We start from the raw sequence: 27,053 nt of genomic DNA on the forward strand, positions 1-27,053 counted from the left end.
TTTTTATTGCTGTTGTCCCCATCTAACCGAGTTTTCTAGTTTTGGAAACGTTTTGAAATAAGGTTTAACAGGACTATTACTATAATTTTACGTCATGTTGTTTAACAGTCGATCATTTGGTATGAATGTCCTCATTGTTAAAAAATGTACGGTTGTCTATAACTTCATTTTTTTACATTAATAAGGCCGTTAGTTTTCTCGTTTGAATTGTTTTACATTGTCTTATCGGGGCCTTTTATTGTTGACTATATGCGGTATGGGCTTTGCTCATTGTTGAAGGCCGTTTTCTAATTGCAATCATATCACTTAATTTATTAACAATTCTTTTCTGTGTCAATGCAAACATCACCAAAAAGTAAAATCTAAAAAATACTTGACTCGGTGGAAAATTCAAAACGGAAAAGGCATTTTCTTATGTAGAGTGAATTGAACCTGGTTTTATAGCGCTGAACTTCTCACTTGTACGAAATTCCAATATAACGACAATGATGCCTGAACAAAACAAACAGACATAATGGATAAAAAAAGTCAAAACTCATTTTGTTTTAATCTAATTATAATCTAATTAATGACGATAAAAACAATTAAATAATTAACAAAGAAGCTAATAAAGGCAAACATCAAATTTAACAATATCATTCATTGCTTTCTTATTTTTGTATTTTATTAACGTATGTTTAATCCACTCGTACATAATTGAAAGATTTTACGTACTGGGAACGAATGGTTAGATGGATATAAACTATGACGTAGAATCGCGTATTTGACGCCAGAATGTAAACGTCACACAGGTATACAAAAATTATAACAGAGCAATAACACAATGACGGAAAGGTTAAATACAGAGCCACGTCAAAGAAACATACAAATACACACGGACAAAGCACATAAGCACACAGGAAAGACAACACGATCAACACAATGAATGACGGGATGCAGAAGTACAGAGAAACGTGAAATGGATATCACCAACAATATACTAAACATTAATAGTAATACAAATAAAGACGAATAATATAACACTATAACACGTTACTAAGATTTTAAACACCATCAGTACGCATAATTTATTCTTCATGGCCATCCTGTATTTTTTGTGAAGTTGAGTTGATACGGAATATTGACAAACTAGGTATTGGTACCTTCCGATAAACATTTTTGGAAAAAGACGAGAACTTTTCTGATCAGTATGATTGGTAAATGTTTGAATTTGATTAATACAATATAAGTACGCATTTATATCTTCGGGAAGACCAAAGAATCGTATTGCAATCGTTTCCCTTTGTAAATGATGTTATTTTATTCGATGATGTATTTCTAGTCTGATAAGTTAAAGCGCAAAGATGTTGACCAAACCTGTAGGTCATTTTGAGTTCTTAGTACACAGTCGTTGCTGTATTTACTAACATTACTTATTGTCATTAGCTTCAGTCACTATTTAGAGATGCTAAATTAAAATTTCCTTCTTCACAAACAAATTAAGTACTTGTCCAGATCATATCTGATTTTTTTTAAGTAAGAGACCGGGAGATACGTATCTTAAGTGTTAAACACTTGAATTAATATAATTGACAATGACTGAGAGGAAATCGAAACACAACGTAAGTAAAAAAAAGTTCAAAATCTAACTGTATTTTACTTAAATGCATATATATGTCATGATTGTCTTTTTTTTTAATTGGAAAAGCCTATTAAATATACATGGGTTTTAAATAAAGACGTTTTTTTAAATTGATAATTTTTCCTATTGTGCGTCAACCAATTAACCTTTTGTTTGTAAAATGCCAGTTTATAACACTCCACTAAACTAGAAACTGATGTGATAATTAGAAAACATCAAATGAAAACTAAAGTTTATTACATGTCTGGGTTGGAAAAATAACTGTGATAAAATAAAAGATCAATTACACGAAGAACCCCAAACAACACGTGCGACTGTGTGTCAAGGAAGCACGTGCATACAAGAGATGTTTGTTAACTACTTTTAGCTGGAAGTATTGATAATGAAGCGAGGGGGGATAGGAGGGGTCTTGATCCCGAAATCCCGGACTTATTTAAACGAAATCCCGAGGTTCCGAATTTAAATAAAGTAAATCCCGTCGTCCCGAAATCCGAAAAAAAGGAATTCCCGGATCCCGAAAGGGTCAATCCCGAAATCCCGAGCTTAAAAACACCTGATCCTGGAGTCCCGATTAAGGTCTTATCCCCCCTCTGAAGCTCAATAGACTGACATTTCGTAAAGCAAACTGTTTTTATTTTTATATATTTCTAGACAGTGGAAAAATATCAATCAATAGCAACAGTGGTCAGACCATCTTCAAATCTTAAATCAAGTAGGGAGGCAAATCACGTTAACAAACAGCAACGATATTAACCTGATATATTCCAAAAGAACCAATACTTGATGCGACAAAAGGACAAGCGAGATCCATTATCCATGTTTCTCTTATTTTTGTGCTATTTTCACATTTCCTGACCAGTGTGAGAAAAATAGTTCTCCTCACTAGTGAAATATCTGTTCTCGGCAAATGATTAGTCGAAATTTGATTATGACGTCAAAATGTTATGTTTTCTTCTCAATTTTCCTACTGTGACGTCATGAAAAAAGGCGACCTTGCCTGATGACGTCGCATATAAAGAGCACAATTTTCTGAAAATCTTTGAAAAAGAACGATAAAAAGCATTAGAGAAACAGATTCCGACACTATAACTCGTGTATTACAATATTTCTCCACTCTCGACAGTTAAATTTTATTATTTAAAGGGCTCGGCAAGCCTCGCGCTTTAAATAATAAAATTTAACTGTCTCGAGTGGAAAAATATCGTAATACACTTGTTGCAGTGTAAGAATCTATATTTCCAGTCCATCGTTTTGTTAATACAAACTCAATACCAACTTCACAATCAGGAAAATGTCTCAATACGTCTAGAATCAAAGGCTGCAGGAACATGTCTCAATACGTCTAGAATCAAAGACTGCAGGAACATGTCTCAATACGTCTAGAATCAAAGGCTGCAGGAACATGTCTCAATACGTCTAGAATCAAAGGCTGCAGGAACATGTCTCAATACGTCTAGAATCAAAGGCTGCAGGAACATGTCTCAATACGTCTAGAATCAAAGGCTGCAGGAACATGTCTCAATACGTCTAGAATCAAAGGCTGCAGGAACATGTCTCAATACGTCTAGAATCAAAGGCTGCAGGAACATGTCTCAATACGTCTAGAATCAAAGGCTGCAGGAACATGTCTCAATACGTCTAGAATCAAAGGCTGCAGGAACATGTCTCAATACGTCTAGAATCAAAGGCTGCAGGAACATGTCTCAATACGTCTAGAATCAAAGGCTGCAGGAACATGTCTCAATACGTCTAGAATCAAAGGCTGCAGGAACATGTCTCAATACTTCTAGAATCAAAGGCTGCAGGAACATGCCTCAATACCTCTAGAATCAAAGACTGTAGAAACATGTCTCAATTCGTCTAGAATCATAGGCTGCATGAACATGTCTCAATTCGCCTAGAATCAAAGGCTGCAGGAACATGTCTCAATACGTCTAGAATCAAAGACTGTAGGAACATGTCTCAATACGTCTAGAATCAAAGACTGTAGAAACATGTCTCAATACGTATAGAATCAAAGGCTGCAGGAACATGTCTCAATACGTCTAGAATCAAAGACTGTAGAAACATGTCTCAATACGTCTAGAATCAAAGACTGTAGAAACATGTCTCAATACGTCTAGAATCAAAGGCTGCAGGAACATGTCTCAATACGTCTAGAATCAAAGGCTGTAGGAGCATGTCTCAATACGTATAGAATCAAAGGCTGCAGGAACATGTCTCAATACGTCTACAATCAAAGGCTGTAGAAACATGTCTCAATACGTCTAGAATCAAAGGCTGCAGGAACATGTCTCAATACGTCTAGAATTTAAGACTGTAGAAACATGTCTCAATACGTCTAGAATCAAAGACTGTAGAAACATGTCTCAATACGTCTAGAATCAAAGGCTGCAGGAACATGTCTCAATTCGCCTAGAATCAAAGACTGTAGGAACATGTCTCAATACGTCTAGAATCAAAGACTGTAGAAACATGTCTCAATACGTCTAGAATCAAAGGCTGCAGGAACATGTCTCAATACGTCTAGAATCAAAGGCTGTAGGAGCATGTCTCAATACGTCTAGAATCAAAGGCTGCAGGAAAATGTCTCAATACGTCTAGAATCAAAGACTGTAGAAACATGTCTCAATACGTCTAGAATCAAAGGCTGCAGGAACATGTCTCAATTCGCTTAGAATCAAAGGCTGCAGGAACATGTCTCAATACGTCTAGAATCAAAGGCTGCAGGAACATGTCTCAATAAGTCTAGAATCAAAGGCTGTAGGAGCATGTCTCAATACGTCTAGAATCAAAGGCTGCAGGAACATGTCTCAATACGTCTAGAATCAAAGGCTGCAGGAACATGTCTCAATACGTCTAGAATCAAAGGCTGCAGGAACATGTCTCAATACGTCTAGAATCAAAGGCTGCAGGAACATGTCTCAATACGTCTAGAATCAAAGGCTGCAGGAACATGTCTCAATACGTCTAGAATCAAAGGCTGCAGGAACATGTCTCAATACGTCTAGAATCAAAGGCTGCAGGAACATGTCTCAATACGTCTACAATCAAAGGCTGCAGGAACATGTCTCAATACGTCTAGAATCAAAGGCTGCAGGAACATGTCTCAATACGTCTAGAATCAAAGGCTGCAGGAACATGTCTCAATACGTCTAGAATCAAAGGCTGCATGAACATGTCTCAATACCTCTAGAATCAAAGGCTGCAGGAACATGTCTCAATACGTATAGAATCAAAGGCTGCAGGAAAATGTCTCAATACGTCTAGAATCAAAGGCTGCAGGAACATGTCTCAATACGTCTAGAATCAAAGGCTGCAGGAACATGTCTCAATACGTCTAGAATCAAAGGCTGCAGGAACATGTCTCAATACCTCTAGAATCAAAGGCTGCAGGAACATGTCTCAATACCTCTAGAATCAAAGGCTGCAGGAACATGTCTCAATTCGTCTAGAATCAAAGGCTGCAGGAACATGTCTCAATACCTCTAGAATCAAAGGCTGCAGGAACATGTCTCAGTACCTCTAGAATCAAAGGCTGCAGGAACATGTCTCAATTCGTCTAGAATCAAAGGCTGCAGGAACATGTCTCAATACCTCTAGAATCAAAGGCTGCAGGAACATGTCTCAATACCTCTAGAATCAAAGGCTGCAGGAACATGTCTCAATTCGTCTAGAATCAAAGGCTGCAGGAACATGTCTCAATACCTCTAGAATCAAAGGCTGCAGGAACATGTCTCAATTCGTCTAGAATCAAAGGCTGCAGGAACATGTCTCAATACCTCTAGAATCAAAGACTGTAGAAACATGTCTCAATACCTCTAGAATCAAAGGCTGCAGGAACATGTCTCAATTCGTCTAGAATCAAAGGCTGCAGGAACATGTCTCAATACCTCTAGAATCAAAGACTGTAGAAACATGTCTCAATACGTCTAGAATCAAAGGCTGCAGGAACATGTCTCAATTCGTCTAGAATCAAAGGCTGCAGGAACATGTCTCAATACCTCTACAATCAAAGGCTGCAGGAACATGTCTCAATACCTCTAGAATCAAAGGCTGCAGGAACATGTCTCAATTCGTCTAGAATCAAAGGCTGCAGGAACATGTCTCAATACCTCTAGAATCAAAGGCTGCAGGAACATGTCTCAATACGTCTAGAAACAAAGGCTGCATGAACATGTCTCAATACCTCTAGAATCAAAGGCTGCAGGAACATGTCTCAATACGTATAGAATCAAAGGCTGCAGGAAAATGTCTCAATACGTCTAGAATCAAAGGCTGCAGGAACATGTCTCAATACGTCTAGAATCAAAGGCTGCAGGAACATGTCTCAATACGTCTAGAATCAAAGGCTGCAGGAACATGTCTCAATACCTCTAGAATCAAAGGCTGCAGAAACATGTCTCAATACCTCTAGAATCAAAGACTGCAGGAACATATCTCAATTCGTCTAGAATCAAAGGCTGCAGGAACATGTCTCAATACCTCTAGAATCAAAGGCTGCAGGAACATGTCTCAATACCTCTAGAATCAAAGGCTGCAGAAACATGTCTCAATTCGTCTAGAATCAAAGGCTGCAGGAACATGTCTCAATACCTCTAGAATCAAAGGCTGCAGAAACATGTCTCAATACCTCTAGAATCAAAGACTGCAGGAACATATCTCAATTCGTCTAGAATCAAAGGCTGCAGGAACATGTCTCAATACCTCTAGAATCAAAGGCTGCAGGAACATGTCTCAATACCTCTAGAATCAAAGGCTGCAGGAACATGTCTCAATACCTCTAGAATCAAAGGCTGAAGGAACATGTCTCAATTCGTCTAGAATCAAAGGCTGCAGGAACATGTCTCAATTCGTCTAGAATCAAAGACTGCAGGAACATGTCTCAATACCTCTAGAATCAAAGGCTGCAGGAACATGTCTCAATTCGTCTAGAATCAAAGGCTGCAGGAACATGTCTCAATACCTCTAGAATCAAAGGCTGCAGGAACATGTCTCAATTCGTCTAGAATCAAAGGCTGCAGGAACATGTCTCAATACCTCTAGAATCAAAGACTGTAGAAACATGTCTCAATGCCTCTAGAATCAAAGGCTGCAGGAACATGTCTCAATTCGTCTAGAATCAAAGGCTGCAGGAACATGTCTCAATACCTCTAGAATCAAAGACTGTAGAAACATGTCTCAATACCTCTAGAATCAAAGGCTGCAGGAACATGTCTCAATTCGTCTAGAATCAAAGGCTGCAGGAACATGTCTCAATACCTCTAGAATCAAAGGCTGCAGGAACATGTCTCAATACCTCTAGAATCAAAGGCTGCAGGAACATGTCTCAATTCGTCTAGAATCAAAGGCTGCAGGAACATGTCTCAATACCTCTAAAATCAAAGGCTGCAGGAACATGTCTCAATACGTCTAGAATCAAAGGCTGCAGGAACATGTCTCAATACCTCTAAAATCAAAGGCTGCAGGAACATGTCTCAATACGTCTAGAATCAAAGGCTGCAGGAACATGTCTTAATACCTCTAGAATCAAAGGCTGCAGGAACATGTCTCAATACCTCTAGAATCAAAGGCTGCAGGAACATGTCTCATTTCGCTTAGAATCAAAGGCTGCAGGAACATGTCTCAATTCGTCTAGAATCAAAGGCTGCAGGAACATGTCTCAATTCGTCTAGAATTAAAGGCTGCAGGAACATGTCTCAATACGTCTAGAATCAAAGGCTGCAGGAACATGTCTCAATACGTCTAGAATCAAAGGCTGCAGGAACATGTCTCAATTCGTCTAGAATCAAAGGCTGCAGGAACATGTCTCAATACGTCTAGAATCAAAGGCTGCATGAACATGTCTCAATACGTCTAGAATCAAAGGCTGCAGGAACATGTCTCAATACGTATAGAATCAAAGGCTGCAGGAACATGTCTCAATTCGTCTAGAATCAAAGGCTGCAGGAACATGTCTCAATACCTCTAGAATCAAAGGCTGCAGGAACATGTCTCAATACGTCTAGAACCAAAGGCTGCAGGAACATGTCTCAATTCGTCTAGAATCAAAGGCTGCAGGAACATGTCTCAATTCGCCTAGAGTCAAAGGCTGCAGGAACATGTCTCAATACGTCTAGAATCAAAGGCTGCAGGAAAATGTCTAAATACGTCTAGAATCAAAGGCTACAGGAACATGTCTCAATACGTCTAGAATCAAAGGCTGCAGGAACATGTCTCAATACGTCTAGAACCAAAGGCTGCAGGAACATGTCTCAATTCGTCTAGAATCAAAGGCTGCAGGAACATGTCTCAATTCGTCTAGAATCAAAGGCTGCAGGAACATGTCTCAATACCTCTAGAATCAAAGGCTGCAGGAACATGTCTCAATACGTCTAGAACCAAAGGCTGCAGGAACATGTCTCAATTCGTCTAGAATCAAAGGCTGCAGGAACATGGCACAATTCGCCTAGAATCAAAGGCTGCAGGAACATGTCTCAATACGTCTAGAATCAAAGGCTGCAGGAAAATGTCTCAATACGTCTAGAATCAAAGGCTACAGGAACATGTCTCAATACGTCTAGAATCAAAGGCTGCAGGAACATGTCTCAATACCTCTAGAATCAAAGACTGCAGGAACATGTCTCAATACGTCTAGAATCAAAGACTGTAGAAACATGTCTCAATACGTCTAGAATCAAAGACTGCAGGAACATGTCTCAATACGTCTAGAATCAAAGGCTGCAGGAACATGTCTCAATACGTCTAGAATCAAAGGCTGCAGGAACATGTCTCAATACGTCTAGAATCAAAGGCTGCATGAACATGTCTCAATACGTCTAGAATCAAAGGCTGCAGGAACATGTCTCAATACCTCTAGAATCAAAGGCTGCAGGAACACGTCTCAATACGTCTAGAATCAAAGGCTGTAGGAAAATGTCTCAATACGTATAGAATCAAAGGCTGCAGGAACATGTCTCAATACGTCTAGAATCAAAGGCTGCAGGAACATGTCTCAATACGTCAAGAATCAAAGGCTGCAGGAACATGTCTCAATACGTCTAGAATCATAGGCTGCAGGAACACGTCTCAATACGTCTAGAATCATAGGCTGCAGGAACATGTCTCAATACGTCTAGAATCATAGGCTGCAGGAACATGTCTCAATACGTCTAGAATCAAAGGCTGCAGGAACATTTCTCAATACGTCTAGAATCAAAGGCTGCAGGAACATGTCTCAATACGTCTAGAAACAAAGGCTGCAGGAAAATTTCGATGAGACACAGACATTTAGTTTTGGCCAACAAATTCCTGATAATGAATATGAAAATTAGTGACGATTATTTTAGTTCCTCCTGTAATTTATTGATGATGTCTTAAAAGAGAAGGTTTAAGTTATAGATATTCCCTCGATGTTGACCTGAATGAACGACTTTAGGTGGTACTCAACATTACAGGGAGATAACTCTGTAAAATCAGCTAATCGTTTGAATTACGTTGTATTGTTAAGGGAATATTAAGCTCCTCAATGATCAAAATAAGTCATTGATGATGTCCTGGTACTCATTTTAACAACTTTGTATTTGTTTGGCTTTTGAACTTTTTTGATCTGAGCGTCACTGATGAGTCTTATGTAGACGAAACGCGCGTTTGGCGTATAAAAAAATTATAATCCTGGTACTTTTGATAACTATTATCGCAAATAAAATGAAAATTATTGTAACTACTGAAAAGAGAAGGTATAAATAGATAGTCCCTAGATGTTGAGCTGACTGAACGACTTAAAACAGGAATATAGGACAACCTTCATACTTATCTCCTGCTCCAATGTTCATATGACTTATCTTTGTGTTTATAAAGAAAAGGAGATGTGGTATGATTGCCAATGATACAACTCTCCACAAGAGATCACAATGGCACCAAACTGAACAACTATAGGTCACCGTACGGCATTCAACAATAAGCAAATCCAATACCGCATAGTCAGCTATAAAAGGCCCCGATGTGAGAATTTAAAACCATTCAAACGAGAAAACTAACGGCCTTATTTATATAAAATGAGTTTGCTCATACTATGATGACTTCATTATCAGGGTTGTTCTCCTTACATAGATCTGTTCAAACACAGTTACGAGGACGAATGAATAAAAGCATAGCTCAGTCCATGTAACAAACTAAGATATGTAAGATGGCTCATTTCGCATGTGTGGTTAAATTGTAGTGTTGATTGGTTACACCACACACTTTAATTTTCAAAATTGACAACCTCTTTAGGGTTTAAAGTCGTGCCAAGAGAATACTGTACAAGAGATAGGTTTTTAGATACTGAACACTGTGCAGACATCCTTGTATTTAACACTTTTAACCTTATATATAATTTAATTCGGAAATGACATTTTAGAGTAAATTGATCTCTCAACACTATACAGCGCAGCTTGATCATAATGATGCATTTTTATTCATGTTTGCCAATTAACAGAACGATTTTCACAAGTTAACTTTTTTTTTATCTCCAACCAAGAATAACAGCGTGGTTATCATTTATATGACATTTATCTTGAATGTCAAAGATTGTGTCGTTGTGCTTTATAATCAACTTTAATTTCAAATATATTTATTTATATGTATAAAACTATGAAAGTAAGGACATGTGGTATTTCTTTATTCCAACTATTACGGTATATCAGAGATATCGTTACCACGAATTACGTAAAGTCTTTACTTTTTCCCTAGATATAAAGATTTGGTACTGCACATATATAGTGTCGTTCGTTTTTAGTCGATATCTTCCGTATTAATCTCTTGGAGCAATTTTGATACAAGTGACATATTCCTGCTAACTGAGTCCGTAAAGTATGACCTACACAAGGGTAAAGCATTTTACTACGTGTCTTTTTCAGTGATGCATTTCTTTTAATTTCGTTCCAATTTAAGGAAACAGTGTTCATAAGTTTTGCTTTACAGCGCGGTTTTCTCTTACTTATAATATTTCAAATAAAATAACAGTGTGATAAATAAAGGCAACAGTAGTATACAGCTGTTCAAAACTCATAAATCCATGGACAAAAAACAAAATCGGGGTAACAAACCAAACCCGAGCGAAACGCATTAAATATAAGAGGAGAACAACGACACAACACCGAAACGCAACACACACAGAAAAAGACCAATCATCAGACAAAACACCATGAGAATAACAAATGTAACATGAAAACCAAATACATGAATTTGGGATAGACAAGAACCGTGCCACGTCTTATCTCAATATCTCAAAAATAAGAGAAAACACAAACGACTCAACGTTAAAATGCAACACAAAGAGAAACGAACAATATTATAACAATGACCATCTTCCTGACTTGGTACAGGACACTTTTAAAGGGGAATACAAGTGGTGGGTTGAACCTGGTTTTAAGGCATGCCAAACCTCGCACTTTAATGGCAAAGTTAAATATAACATTGAAATGACAACATAATATTACAGGACTACAATACAAATAAATAGGAGAACATATTAGACACAGAAAAACATGATTAATAGATAACAAAAAGCATCAGGTTTAAAATTCAATACGCCCAAAACGCGCCTTGTCCACACAAGACTCACCAGTGACGCCCAGATATAAAAGATCGAAAGTGAAAAAAGTACAAAGTTGTACAGCACTGAAGATCAAAAGTTGAAAAGGTTTCGCAAAATACGGCATTGTTTTTATGCCCGGGATAAGAACATTCTTATTATATAGAACAATTCATGCTATTGCAAACAGTAAAATTACCCCAGGAGTAGATTACCTTAGCCGTATTTGGCACAACTTTTTTGAATTTTGGGTCCTCAATGCTCTTCAACTTTGTATTTGTTTGGCTTTTTAACTATTTTGATCTGAGCGTCACTGATGAGTCTTGTGTAGACGAAACGCGCGTCTGGCGTATAAAATTATAATCCTGGTACTTTTGATAACTATTATCAAATGAATATGAAAGAGATATACACAAAGAAACTAAAGTATTAACTAATTACAGAAAACTAAACCTGAATACATAACGCCTAGATATAAAAGATCGAACGTGAAAAAGGTACAAAGTTGTACAACACTGAAGATCAAAAGTTGAAAAGGTTTTGACAAATACGGCATTGTTTGTATGCACGGGATAAGAACATCCTTATTATATAGAATACTTAATGCTATTGCAAACAGTAAATTTTAACAAATGAATATGAAAGAGATATACATAATGAAACAGAAATATTAACTAATTACAGAAAACTAAACCCAAGTTTATCACAAAATAGACACACATCCGAATCAGTCCAGGCGTCAACGTAATTTAAAAAAATTGTGACGTCACATACGATGGCGAAAAGGCAGAAACGTTATGCCACATTTGCATTTATGAAATTTAGAAACAGCATGACGTCACATATGAAAAACTATCATTCAAAAATGAGATAGAATTAGGATTGATTTAGAACTAAATACTGATAATTCATTTAAACAAAATGCATATTGCAATACTTATTAATAGCAATTACCTGTAATATATATATATATGTCCAGTTTGTTATGAATCCAACTTCAAACGTAAATAATCGTGCAAAATTTAATATAATTAATAAAAAGGAGGTGATTAATTTTTCTATACGTCATTCCTAAATATATAATAAGAAGACGTCAACACATTTGACAAAATCTGATGAGAATTACAAATATAACATTAAACATGTAAACTAAATACATGAATTTGGGATAAACAAGTACAGAAACACGTCTTATAGTAATGCGAATTCACATTCAGCAAAACGGTCACAATCGGGAATAAGTCACGTTTGGTAATTAAAAGATTAGACGACATAATAACAAACCACAATCTACCATGTGGTAAAAATGTCCTTAGCTAGTTTGGTTAAAGAGACATCATATGGATCAACCAATTCGTGATAGTGTCCATAAAATTTACGGAGTGTCAATTTTAATCTGTCCTCCTCATAACTTTGTTGGAGCAGTTTCTGCGTAAGGAGCACACTCCTGTATATGAAGTCCGTATAGTGTGAACATAACGTATCAATTGTGATATATAAACACCATACGAAGGGGCAGAGGGTATGTTACTGCTGAGAAATGGGAAATTGATAATTGGGAAGTTGAAATCGTCCCGTTTATCATAGATTTTTGTGTGAAGTCGTCCATCTACGTCAATATTGAGGAAAAGATCAAGGTATGAAGCAGTCCTTCTAGTATCAGTAGTATCCTTAATTTCAAGTTCACTGGGATATATGAGATGTAAGTATTGGCCGAAGTATGGGTTGTTCAACGATAAAACATCATCAATATATCGAAAAGTAAAATTAAAGAATTTCGCAAGGTGCTTTTTCTTGAATAAATTCTGCTTCATACGAATACAAAAACAAATCAGCCAGCAGGGGTGCACAATTAGTACCCATTGGAATACCGACTGTCTGTTGAAATATAAATCCTCCAAACTCAACAAATATATTGTCGATCAAAAGGTCCAGCATTTTAATATAATATCATCTTCAGTATATTTTCTGGAAGATTCAGTGTGATTCTTCACAAAATATGAAGTATTGTATCCCAAAACAAGAAATTTGTATCTACGATTTCCTTTTTTATAGAAAAAGCTCTGTTTTATGAGTTTGCGAAGTCGATCTTTCAACTGAGCATGGGGAATAGTAGTATATAGTGTAGAAAAATCAAAAGTTTTTATGTTGCTGCAAAATTGCAAAGATTGTGATCGAAGGTTAAGCAGTAGATCTTTCGAATTTTTGAGAATCCACATCTGGTTAACACCACTGGTAGAATATATCTCCTCACAATATTTTTGAAGCCCATCTTTAACTGTAGAAAGAATAGTAGTCAATACTTTAGAAAGATGTTTAGTCGAACATTTTGAAGACCCAGCTATGTATCGTTCTTTATATGGAGTTTTGTGTAATTTAGGTATCCAGTATAATGAGGGCAAACATCTTTGTAACCTTTAACCAACATATAACAGTTTGTGTTATCAACTTTCAATGTTTAAGTGCCAGTCTTTGTAAGAATCAGGCAATTTAGGTAAAAATCAAAACATGATCAGAAAAAACCCACCGAGCTAATCATTCTATTTGATAATAATAATCATCCTGAGTTAAAAATTATCAGTCTTTCGTTTGTGTGTGTCTGGTAATATCATATAACTCTGTTAGAAAATTGGTTAGAATGATAGCAAATTACAGAGTTATCTCCCCTTATTCGTTAATTTCTAGTGCATTTCAACCAAATTGTATCTTCTATTACCAGAACAGAAAACAGAAATGAATGTTTTTTTGTGCTTAACTCCATATTATGAACTGAAATCAATGTCAAATTGGGTGGTTTTTTTTGGTCATGTTTTCACCACTGCCTGATTCTTAGGCAGACTGGCACTTAAGTATATATATACATCAACTCATTCGATATGCCCATGTTTGTAGTGGCATTATGGATTTTCAATGACTAATCAACATTATATCTTTATTACTGGTAAGTTATAATGTCAGGAATTTCGTTACCACAAAATACTTAAAACATGTACTAAATTTCAACACAAATGGGACCTACCGAATTAGACTATTTACCGGGTTTGTTTTAACATGAGCAACACGACGGGCGCCACATGTGGAGCGGAATATGCTTACCCTTCCGGGGCAACTGAGATCACACCAGGTTTTTGGTGGGGTTCGTGTTGCTTAGTCTTTAGTTTTCTATGTTGTGTCTTGTCTACTATTATGTGTCTGTTGTCTTTTTCAGCCAAGGCGTTGTCAGTTTATTTTCGATGAGTTTGAGTGTCCCTTTGAACTGGCATATATCGCCCCTCTTTTCATACATATACACCAACATGTGGTTCGGAAATGTTGCTGAATATGGAGAAAAATCCTTGCTAAAAGGGGAGAGAAGGATACCAGATGGACATTCAAACTAAAAGATCGAAAATTAACGGACAGTTGGCAATGCCTTGACTGAAAAAGAAAATGACAAACAGACAAAAGTCACGTCAAGAAAATACTGTACAAGAGATGTAATTGTAGATACTGCATACTGTTCAAATATCATTGTGTTTACCACATTTTACCTCTTGTATAATTCAATACAAAAATGACATTTAAGAGAAAATTAATGTTTTGACATTATACAGCTCAACTTGATCATAAGGATACACTTCTATTAATTTCTTCCAATTTACAGAATGATTTTCTCAAGTTATGTTTTACTTTGTATGTTTTTTGTTGCTCTCCTACCAAGAAGAACAATGTGATCATCATCTGAATGAACTTTAGCCTTCATACTAAAGGTTTTGTTGTACTTTTTCATCAACTTTGAATATTCAAATATATGTTTATATATGAAATTTAGGAGATGTGGTATTTATACATACACACTTGTCCGGTATGCCCGTGTCTGTAGTGACGCTCGGGTTTACAATGAGCTTTAAAAGTAAAATCACAAAAATACTGAACTCAGAGGAAAATAAATTTGGAAATTCCATAATCACATGGCAAAATCAAAAAACAAAACGCATCAAAAACGAATGGACTAGAACTGTCATATTCCTGACTTGGTACAGGCATTTTCAAATGTAGAAAATGGTGGATGAAACCTGGTTATATAGCGCTAACCCTCTCACTTTAATAACAGTCTCATCAAATTCCGCTACATTTACATGATGCGTTAAATAAACAGTCACAATTAATAAAATAGTCAAAATATGGGTACATAAGTCATCATCGTATAACAATTTTAAAAGGAACAATTTAACAGGACACAAAAACATCTACTTTCTACGAACACATGGATTGATTTGAGTGTCTGACGTCAGAAAAATTATATACGTCACATACATTTGTCGTTCAATGTGCATACAAACAATTTTACATTTACATAGGCAATGTACGCATACAGGGTTAAAAAATCAAAAGTATGTAAGAATAAATTACAGAAATAGACCGAGATTCAAACTAGTCCAAAAGTTATACTAGAAATTTATGAGAATCCAAAACTTTTAAAATGAACAATTTAACAGGACACAAAAACATCTTCTTTCTACGAACACATGGATTAATTTGAGTGTCTGACGTCAGAAAATTATATACGTCACATACATTTGTCGATCAATGTGCATACAAACAATTTTAAAATTTGCATAGGCAATGCACGCATACAGGGTTAAACAATCAAAAGTATGTAAGAATAAATTACTGAAATAGACCGAGATTCAAACTAGTCCAAAAGTTATACATAGAATTTATGAGAATCCAAAAATTGTTAATTCCACTACGCCATTGATTGATTTTGACGTTTGTGGTTCAAAGTATATAGTAATTCATAATAGAAATATATCATAATGACATATTATAGACAAATATCATACTGACGGGATCTTTTAAAGTACAGAGTCACGTTATAAGCACAAAAGAAATACAAAGAGTCACATATACAAAACAAATCACCAAAAAATGAAAGCCAATACAAACACATTGACGAGATGTATAAGTACCGAGCCACGTCAAAGGGATATCACATAAAACCATTCAACAGTAATAGTAATATTAATAATAGAATAAAAACAAATAAAAGAACAATAAAACATGTTGTTAAGATGATACTCAACATCAGTACGCAGAATCTATACATCAAGACCATCGTGTATTATTTGAGAAGTTGATACGGAATATTTATCAACAAGGTCTTGGTACCTTCCGATGAACTTTTTTAGAAAAAGGACGAGACGTTCTTTGACATACCCCTGGTTCATCAACTTTCTACTCAGACACTGATGACGTTTTACAAAGTCTTAGTAGGTGCTGCAAGCTCTTGAATATCGAATAAGATGGGAAATATATATCCCATATGCAGGTGAAGTTTGTATATGGCTACTAAGGTGGGGGAAATTTATAATTTCGAAATTAAAATCGTCTCGTTTGTCATAGATTCTGGTACTGAGATGAATGTGTAAGTCAAATTCGAGATATAAGTCTAAAAATGAGGCGGAGGAAGCCGTGCCTGTTGTTTTTTTAATCTCGAGTTCTGGGGGATATATTAATGGAACCCAATCAGAAAAGTTCGGATTGTTTAAGGAAAGAACATCATCAATATATCTGAAAGTGAAATTAAATAATCTGGCTTCTTTGATCCTCTTGTTTTTGACAAGTGTCTGGAGGAACTCCGATTCATATGAAAATAAGAAGAGGTCAGCAAGAAGAGGCGCACAGTTTGTTCCCATAGGAATGCCGACAATTTGTTGGAAAAGTCTACCTCCAAACTCAACAAATATGTTGTCGATAAGAAACTCCAGCATACTGACTACTTGTTCTTCTGTGTAGCATGATTTACCTTTTTGTTTGTCACTATTAACGAAATATGCTTTATGAAATCCCAAAGTAATAAACCTATCTAATTAACCTATCTATTACGGTTAAATTATCAAGTCAGGGATCTTTTTACCACGAATTAATTAAAACCATAGATACAAGTATTTTGGTATTATACAAATAAAAGGTTGATTTTAGTCGATAACTTCTTCAAAAATCACTAACAGCAGTTCTCATGCAAGTGGCACATTCCTATAAACAAAGTCCGTAAAATGTGAACATACACGAGGTTAAGACAATTTACCACTTTTCCATTTAAATTCTACATTGTTATCCCTGAAAAAATATTCGTATGATGTCTTCTCGTAAAATTTGACACATGTGATGAACTTCTATACATTTTGTTCCAATTTACGGAAATTATTTTCATATAAGCATTGCAAAATATGTGCGGAATTCCGGTAACTGCTTTTCGTGGTGATTTGTAAGGCACCACGTGTGTTCAAACAATACACTATAAATTGTATATTGTTTGACCACACGAAAAGCAGTAAGGAGTTACTGAACGGATTTAACCAAATTTTAATTTTAATCAACATTATTTATGTTATTTTATTTATATAGTACCTGGGGACCCTTGATATCTTGCTATTCGGTGTGTTGAAGACCGTACCTTGACCTATACTGATCTACCTTTATAAATTGTGACTTTGATGTAGAGTTTTTTCATTGGCACTCATAATAAGTTTTGCTTTACAGCATTGCGTTCTCTCCTACCGAGTATATATATTAATTAAATAACAATGTGATTATCACATTATAGACCTTTTAACAATATATGACGGTTTGTGATGTTGTGGTTTTTTTATCAAACCTTTGAATGTTTAAAAATAAATATCACAACTTGTTCGCAATGCTGTGTATGTTGTAGTGGCATTTTGGATTTCAATCAGCGAAATATTACTATTGATTATTATCCAGTTAGAGATTTCGTCATCAAATATCAATTAATCCTTTTACCATATTTGTCTATGAATTTATATATTTCATATTACATCCTGTGTGTGATTTTGTTTTTTTTAATTTCTGATTTAGTAAATTGTTGTTTCATTTCAGTATCACACCGTACGACGGTGCCGTTCTAAAAAAGAAAAAGATAATAGAAAAAGAAAAATCGTCCTTTTTGTCGTAATCTTTTGCGTAAAGTTACTTGTTTAAAACTGACATACAATCTATTAAAATCTAGGAAAGAACAGTCATTGCTGTTAATTCTAAATATATTTAGAATACCTTCATTGGGACAAATTATGATAAAATATCTTAAAATATTTAAAATTAAAATGAATTGTGTTGAATTTGTAAATTCAAATTTAATTTAGAGGGTCTTTTTTAGGTTGGCAATCAACTGTGATTCATGAAGTTCACGTACACGGACCATTCTTTTATTAATTGATCGCAAGAAATGCCCATAGAAATAAATACAACCTGTCAATTAACATTTTGTGTCGGAAATTTTGAGAAGGGTAAATTAAACTTCACAGCTTTTCTCATCTCATCACATCTCTAGTAAGTAGTTCTAGATATAAGAAGATGAGATATGAGTGCCAGTTAGAGAACTTAAGTCAACATTTATAAAAGTAAAACCAAAGTACAGTCTTCAACACGGTGCCTTGTATCAAAAAAAAAAACCAGCAGAAGGTCACCAACAGGTCTTCAATGTAGCGAGAAATTCCAGCACGCGGAGGCGTCCTTCAGCTGGCCCATAAACAAATATATACTAGTTCAGTGATAATGAACGCCATACTTATTTTCAAATTGTACACAAGAAACTAAAATTAAAATAATACAAGACTAACAATGGCCAGAGGCTCCTGAATTGGGACAGGCGCAAAAATGCGGCGGTGTTAAACATGTTTGTGAGATCTCACCCCCTATACCTCTACCCAATGTAAAAAAGTAAACTAAAATGCAGTTCAAGAGAAGTCCGAGTCTGATGTCAGAAGATGTAACCAAAGAAAATACACAAAATGACAATAATACATAAATAACAACAGACTACTAGCAGTTAACTGACATGCCAGCTCCAGAATTAAACTGACTGAAAGATTATGATTTCATCATATGAACATCAGGCACAATCCTTCCCGTTAGGGGTTTAGTATCATACCATCATAACATATATGAGAAGAACATAACCCGTGTCATGCCAACAACTGTTTTTAGAATGAATGTGTTTAGTTCCGATGCAAAGACCTTATCAGTGACTCAATATTAACGCCAAAATATGCAATCTTTAATGACTTGACAACAGTATCGTAATTATATCTCGTCTTAATAAGTCTATTCAAAGATTTTGTAAGTTTCTGAGGTGAATACTGACACCTTTGTGCTTTATAAAGAATATTGGATGTGACAAACCATTCACCAAGTAAGTCAACAACTTTCAAGATTGAATCATCAAATGCTTTTAAGGATAATGATGTGTTTATAGAGTCTGCAGTAAAAGTTCTGACACAAGAACGGTCGGTAAATGGTTCCTCAGAGTGCTCAAAGATGTCATTCATACAGAAAGAACACCCATTAAATACCCTATGTTTTAGATCTGAACACACAACTACTTAAGAACAAGTTCACCACTTTCCGTGTTTACAATTACAGAAATCAGAACAAGAAAGACATGGATTTCAAAATGCGAAACCTCTATTTACGATTCTTCATCAACATTTTCCAGGTTTGCTTTCACCACAGTTCCTGTCGTCTGCAAACTCAATAACGTTCCACTCAATTCAAGAAGGATACCATATGTTTTTCGACTTTGATAATGCTACTTTATTGGCTGGTTTCATTACAAACCAAGAGATGTCTACGCCGAGTCCTGGTATATCGCCCGGAATTCATTTTGAATTTCCATTGAAAGTGTGGATTTTTAACTCAATATCAGAACTGAATGGAATTGCAATGCCTCCATTCGGTTGTTTTCTTAATCAGAAGAACAATATATCTAAATTCCATCCAAACTGTCAACTCTAAAACAACATAGTGATCAGCGCAGAACTTTGTCAGACTCTGATGCTTACAAATGTCCATTGTGTAACCAGATGTTTCTTTCATTTAATGACTTAGTCAAACACATGGCTAAACACTTACCAACAGAGACTATCTTACAGGGTGAAAAAAACTAAAGTACACTTATGTAAAGTTTGCAATAATTTTTTTTCTCGTCGGGACATGTTAACACGACACATGAGATTGCATACAGGCATTAAACCATATGAATGCAGTGATTGTGGACAAGTGTTTAGTCGTAGTGATCATTTAAACACACATAAAGGCACTCATACCGGCGAAAAGCCGTATCGATGTCCTCATATGCTGAATGCAGACGTGATATGGTTACACGTCATATGAGAACACATATCAAACAGTCGATAAAACGAAACAAATAACTATCAGTTCCATATTTTTAAGGCGATTCAGTGTCAAATAAAAACCGAATAGGTTCACAAGATATATCTGGACGTATATGTTCACAATCCAGCATTAAAAGTGTGGAAATTGACTGTTAACACGTGCATATTGACTGTTAAATTGTGAATATTTTAGACTGTTAAAGTTTGTATATTGACTGTTAATGATTTCAATTTAAACCTAGTTGTTCAGTGATAATGAACGCCATACTTATTTTCAAATTGTACACAAGAAACTAAAATTAAAATAATACAAGACTAACAATGGCCAGAGGCTCCTGAATTGGGACAGGCGCAAAAATGCGGCGGTGTTAAACATGTTTGTGAGATCTCACCCCCTATACCTCTACCCAATGTAAAAAAGTAAACTAAAATGCAGTTCAAGAGAAGTCCGAGTCTGATGTCAGAAGATGTAACCAAAGAAAATACACAAAATGACAATAATACATAAATAACAACAGACTACTAGCAGTTAACTGACATGCCAGCTCCAGACTTCAATTAAACTGACTGAAAGATTATGATTTCATCATATGAACATCAGGCACAATCCTTCCCGTTAGGGGTTTAGTATCATACCATCATAACATATATGAGAAGAACATAACCCGTGTCATGCCAACAACTGTTTTTAGAATGAATGTGTTTAGTTCCGATGCAAAGACCTTATCAGTGACTCAATATTAACGCCAAAATATGCAATCTTTAATGACTTGACAACAGTATCGTAATTATATCTCGTCTTAATAAGTCTATTCAAAGATTTTGTAAGTTTCTGAGGTGAATACTGACACCTTTGTGCTTTATAAAGAATATTGGATGTGACAAACCATTCACCAAGTAAGTCAACAACTTTCAAGATTGAATCATCAAATGCTTTTAAGGATAATGATGTGTTTATAGAGTCTGCAGTAAAAGTTCTGACACAAGAACGGTCGGTAAATGGTTCCTCAGAGTGCTCAAAGATGTCATTCATACAGAAAGAACACCCATTAAATACCCTATGTTTTAGATCTGAACACACAACTACTTAAGAACAAGTTCACCACTTTCCGTGTTTACAATTACAGAAATCAGAACAAGAAAGACATGGATTTCAAAATGCGAAACCTCTATTTACGATTCTTCATCAACATTTTCCAGGTTTGCTTTCACCACAGTTCCTGTCGTCTGCAAACTCAATAACGTTCCACTCAATTCAAGAAGGATACCATATGTTTTTCGACTTTGATAATGCTACTTTATTGGCTGGTTTCATTACAAACCAAGAGATGTCTACGCCGAGTCCTGGTATATCGCCCGGAATTCATTTTGAATTTCCATTGAAAGTGTGGATTTTTAACTCAATATCAGAACTGAATGGAATTGCAATGCCTCCATTCGGTTGTTTTCTTAATCAGAAGAACAATATATCTAAATTCCATCCAAACTGTCAACTCTAAAACAACATAGTGATCAGCGCAGAACTTTGTCAGACTCTGATGCTTACAAATGTCCATTGTGTAACCAGATGTTTCTTTCATTTAATGACTTAGTCAAACACATGGCTAAACACTTACCAACAGAGACTATCTTACAGGGTGAAAAAAACTAAAGTACACTTATGTAAAGTTTGCAATAATTTTTTTTCTCGTCGGGACATGTTAACACGACACATGAGATTGCATACAGGCATTAAACCATATGAATGCAGTGATTGTGGACAAGTGTTTAGTCGTAGTGATCATTTAAACACACATAAAGGCACTCATACCGGCGATAAGCCGTATCGATGTCCTCATATGCTGAATGCAGACGTGATATGGTTACACGTCATATGAGAACACATATCAAACAGTCGATAAAACGAAACAAATAACTATCAGTTCCATATTTTTAAGGCGATTCAGTGTCAAATAAAAACCGAATAGGTTCACAAGATATATCTGGACGTATATGTTCACAATCCAGCATTAAAAGTGTGGAAATTGACTGTTAAAACGTGCATATTGACTGTTAAATTGTGAATATTTTAGACTGTTAAAGTTTGTATATTGACTGTTAATGATTTCAATTTAAACCTAGTTGTATATTGGGTGCAAGTATGACGTTACCCTCATCGTAGTGAAAAATAGACACAAAATTAAAAACCGACAGCAGAAAAACACCACCTCAATATGTCCAACATACATGGATTATGAAACACGACTACATAATACAGGTTTTTTTTTTAAACCGAACCTCTTCGGGACTTAAGATTGTCTTCGGTTTTGGCCAATATTCGGTCTAATCAGGTTCACAAAACATACAAACTTTTATGAGAGTGTTTAAGAACATGTCTGGTTTAAACAGGTTTTCGGTTAGTACAGGATTCGGTTAAGCCAGGTTTGACTGTATATGCTTTGGAAATGTATCATGACATACATGTACAACATGTCACCATTAAATACTCCTTAACCTAAGCAGATGCATTGATAATATTATTTATGAATAAATGTATACTTATATATGTTTGTCTGTTGATACTTGATAAAACACGTAAAAAAAGTAAACTTAGAAAATGTAAAACACTCTTATATCTATATTCCTTCCTGCAGATATTTAGCTTCGACTTGGTATATGGGTGTTTAATGAATAGTTGCATATTAAAGGTGAGTTATATCGATATAAGCGAGACCCTTTGGTGTGAAAAATTTAAACAACATTTTATTTAATTGGTGCATTTAAACCGCTGTTCCTGATTTACATACTTTAGGAACACCAAAAGTGGAATATTTTAAAAAAGCCATTTAGAAAGATTTTTATTTTGCATTTCACTTCTACGGATCATTCAAATCAGAATATCAAAAAAAGAGATCTTGACACACTGAACGGAATATTGTAAAAAAGCCGAGTTTATCGTTATGAATAATTAGATATGAGAAGATGTGGTAAGAGTGCGAATGAGACAACTCTTCATCCAAATAACAATTTGTACAAGTAAACCGTTATAAGTCAAAGTATCGTTTTCAACACTGAGCCTTGGCTTACACCGAACAGCAAGCTTTATAGACCACAAAAAAATACTAAAATTGTAAAACTTTTCAAACTGAAAAACAGACGGTATAATCTAATTACAAAAAAAACCCAATAAACGTAAAACGAGAAACACTTATAAACCACATCAACGAACGACAACTAAAGATCATCAGATTCCTGACTTATGCAGCATGTTTTTACATTGTATATGTACCAATCTTCAACCTTATGAAACAATTGTGTAACATCAGAACATAAAACAAACATACTTGATAGAATAGCAATTGAAATTGCTTAACTGAATCAAAAGACAAATTGACACAGTTAAACATACATTGAGCGAATACATGTGATCTATGACACAATGTAAATATATACACGATCGATAAAATAAGGGGTGAATTAAAAAAGGCAACAGTGGTTAACCGCTGTGAGTTGTCAATCAATTTCAGAAAAAAACAACAATTAACTTGATAAAGAAAAGAATAATGTACAACAGTAAACTAAATTAACTTTGTTGTAAGGTATTACATCTGGATATTGGTTTACCTTTACAAGTATATGCCAAATGTGGATAAATACTTCTTACCAATCCTGAACACCTGAGATCACCCTCAGTTGTGAGTTATGAACTATTATTTGTCTGCTAATAGATATTATACATCTATTGACTGGGTGTGAGCGTAATAGCAAGTTTGTTGTCCCTGAGATACCAACTATTACTCGAGGCAAAGCCGAAAGCAATAGTTGGTATGCGAAGGGATAACAAACTTGGTATTACCCGTACAACCAGTCATTATATGTTTTATTATACTGAACAACACAGCCATTGGGTGTTTTATATATATGTCGTGTACAAATTGCGATTTTGTACAGGTTATAACATGTACAAAAATGTTGTACATGTTATAACTTGTATAATGCAAAAATACAACTTATAACATGTACAAAAGTACCTCATACATGTTATAACCTGTACAAAATATTGCTTAAAAATGGTTTTAACTTGTACAAAATTTAAGATTAATCTTAATGAAGTCAAAAATACATTTAAATTCACCAATGCATAAAGAACAACTAAAATATTTTTTTCTGTAGAGGACAATGATCACAAAATTTCAGAAATATATGTTTCATGACTGATGTTGTCAAAATGTGTTTTTATGTAATTGTATGTTTTATGCGTTCCATCATGGCTTGAATAAGTGTGACATTATTTACTAAAGGCTTGCATTTCCCTAATGACAATTACATTGATGATACTAACTAAATTCATCCAAAATATTTAAGAACAATGACTTATAATTTTGGGTAATACTCCACCCTCTCCTTTTATAGCATGCAAAAACAATGTCTCATATGCTTACTCTGTAAAAGCAAGAGAAAGCTGAAATAGTTTAATTGGACCACGCTTCATTGTCAATATATTTGGATCTACTCTTCAACATTTTTGGCCTTCAGCATGACTTATGTAAATTTGTAACTCAATTTTTATTTTATAAACTATGAGATCATTGCACGAGGCGAATGTCATTTTGATTGTTTTAAATATATATCCTCTACTTTGAAAGCAATTATTTCTGACCTTTGGATATTGTCTCGCTCCATCGGCGGGTTGTTGTTTTTTCAGACACATACCCCATTTCCATTCTCAATTTTATTTGTAAACACATCTATCCTGGCTATCCTAAGACATATATATATTATGACAGGTCTTAGCAATGCTTCAAAATACCGACCCCTGGACATAACTGTATCAACAAAAGGACAAAACACACTAACATGAAGGAATAATAAAAAAGCTATGAAAATATTATTGAGGTTAATAACATCTGTTGCAATAATAGAAACATATCCTTATTTTTCAATTTTGTAAAAGTTGAAACCATTTTTCAGCAATATTTTGTACAGGTTATAACATGTACGAGGTACTTTTGTACATGTTATAACTTGTATTTTTGCATTATACAAGTTATAACATGTACAATATGATTCCACCGTTTACAATACGTAGAGTGAGTTTGACGTTGCAAAGCATACGTAACCAAGCAGAGTAGTCAATGACATCATTATCGTCCAATGAAAAATAAGCATGAAAAAGAACGGGAAAGTTGATTATGAAACTATTCACCGGAGCAATAGTCGTTGAAACTATTGACTTGCAAATTTTTCTGTGGAATAAAATAGCACAACTATTGCATTACTTTTTATATAGAAAAAACATACTGAGGTATAATAAAAGAAGATGTGGTATGAGTGCCAATGAGACAACTCCACATCCAAGTCACAATGTATAAAAGTGAATCGATATAGGTTCTAATACAGTCTTCACGCCGAACAGAAAGCTATAAAAGTCACAAACAATAAGACAAATCAGTGAAAGAGCTGTTACAAAAACTGTTATAAAAGGCGCGACGTAAAGATATAAGTATTACAAAACAGACATATTAGAAACACACAGAGATTGTAAGAAATCTTGATAAAATCATAGCAGGGGTTCTATCTTTTTCCCTCTATCCATGGGTTTGTCCCTCTGATGTCCTACGTCTCTATTTTACAATATGAAGGTGCTAACTATTATTTAATTGAGGCGATAACTAAGATAACAGGAGGATATTTCAAACATGAGATAACGTAACTTTTAAAAACAAATATGACAGTTTGTGATGGTATGGTTGTGCTAATTATTTAAACGTTTAAAAATAGACATATACACATAGTAACTATACGTAGAGTTTCGTCAACAGAAGTTTATCAAAAAATTGTACAAGTGATGGATATTTCTTACATGAGGGCAACGTCACTTTTACAAACAAATATGACAGTTTGTGACGGTATGGTTGTGCTAATTATTTAAACGTTTACAAATAGACATATACACGTAGTGACTATACGTACAGTTTCGTCACCAGGAGTGTAGGATTAATCTATCTCAAAACTAGGACAACGGAGGGATATTTACTACATGAGGCAACGTTTCTTTTAAAAACAAATATCGTTATGATTTTTATCTTTTTGTTTACTGCTGAAATGTTTCAAATGTTAACTGCAACTTGTAATTGCTTCGTAAACATACTAATAACACTGATACTGACATAACTTATTTAATTATTGTAATATATTTTCGACCTTTAAAAAACTGTAAGTCTCAAACTTACTTATAAGGTAAATTCCAGGCGCATGTTAGATCTAGATAATTTTAAAAGTTTTTTTTTTTCAGGTTGATGTTTTTTTTATCACATCTGTTTATAAGCTGAAAACTGTTATAAACGTTTTGTTTATGTTTTATATTATTCAAACTACCTGCTATTAGAGGTAAGTGTTATCAACTGAAATTGACCGACAGACCTTGTTTGGTGAAATATTCGAACATGCACTTTAAGCTATTTTAAAGAAGCTTCTTAGATCACACCATATTTTAGTGTTGATATTTTACTATGTTTTATTTTGTGTACTAATGTTTGTCAGCTTATATTTTCTATTTTCTAGCCTTGGAATTGTTTATTTTCGTTTTATGAGTTGGAATATACCCCTGGTATCTTTCGTCCTTCTTATTACCGACACACACAAGTGCACATATCAAAATGATTTCGTTATCTGTCACACTATGAATATAGGCACTGACATACGATTGTCAATTGGTTTG

This window comes from Mytilus trossulus, chromosome 13 (genome assembly GCF_036588685.1).
Source record: "Mytilus trossulus isolate FHL-02 chromosome 13, PNRI_Mtr1.1.1.hap1, whole genome shotgun sequence".
Taxonomy (NCBI): domain Eukaryota; kingdom Metazoa; phylum Mollusca; class Bivalvia; order Mytilida; family Mytilidae; genus Mytilus; species Mytilus trossulus.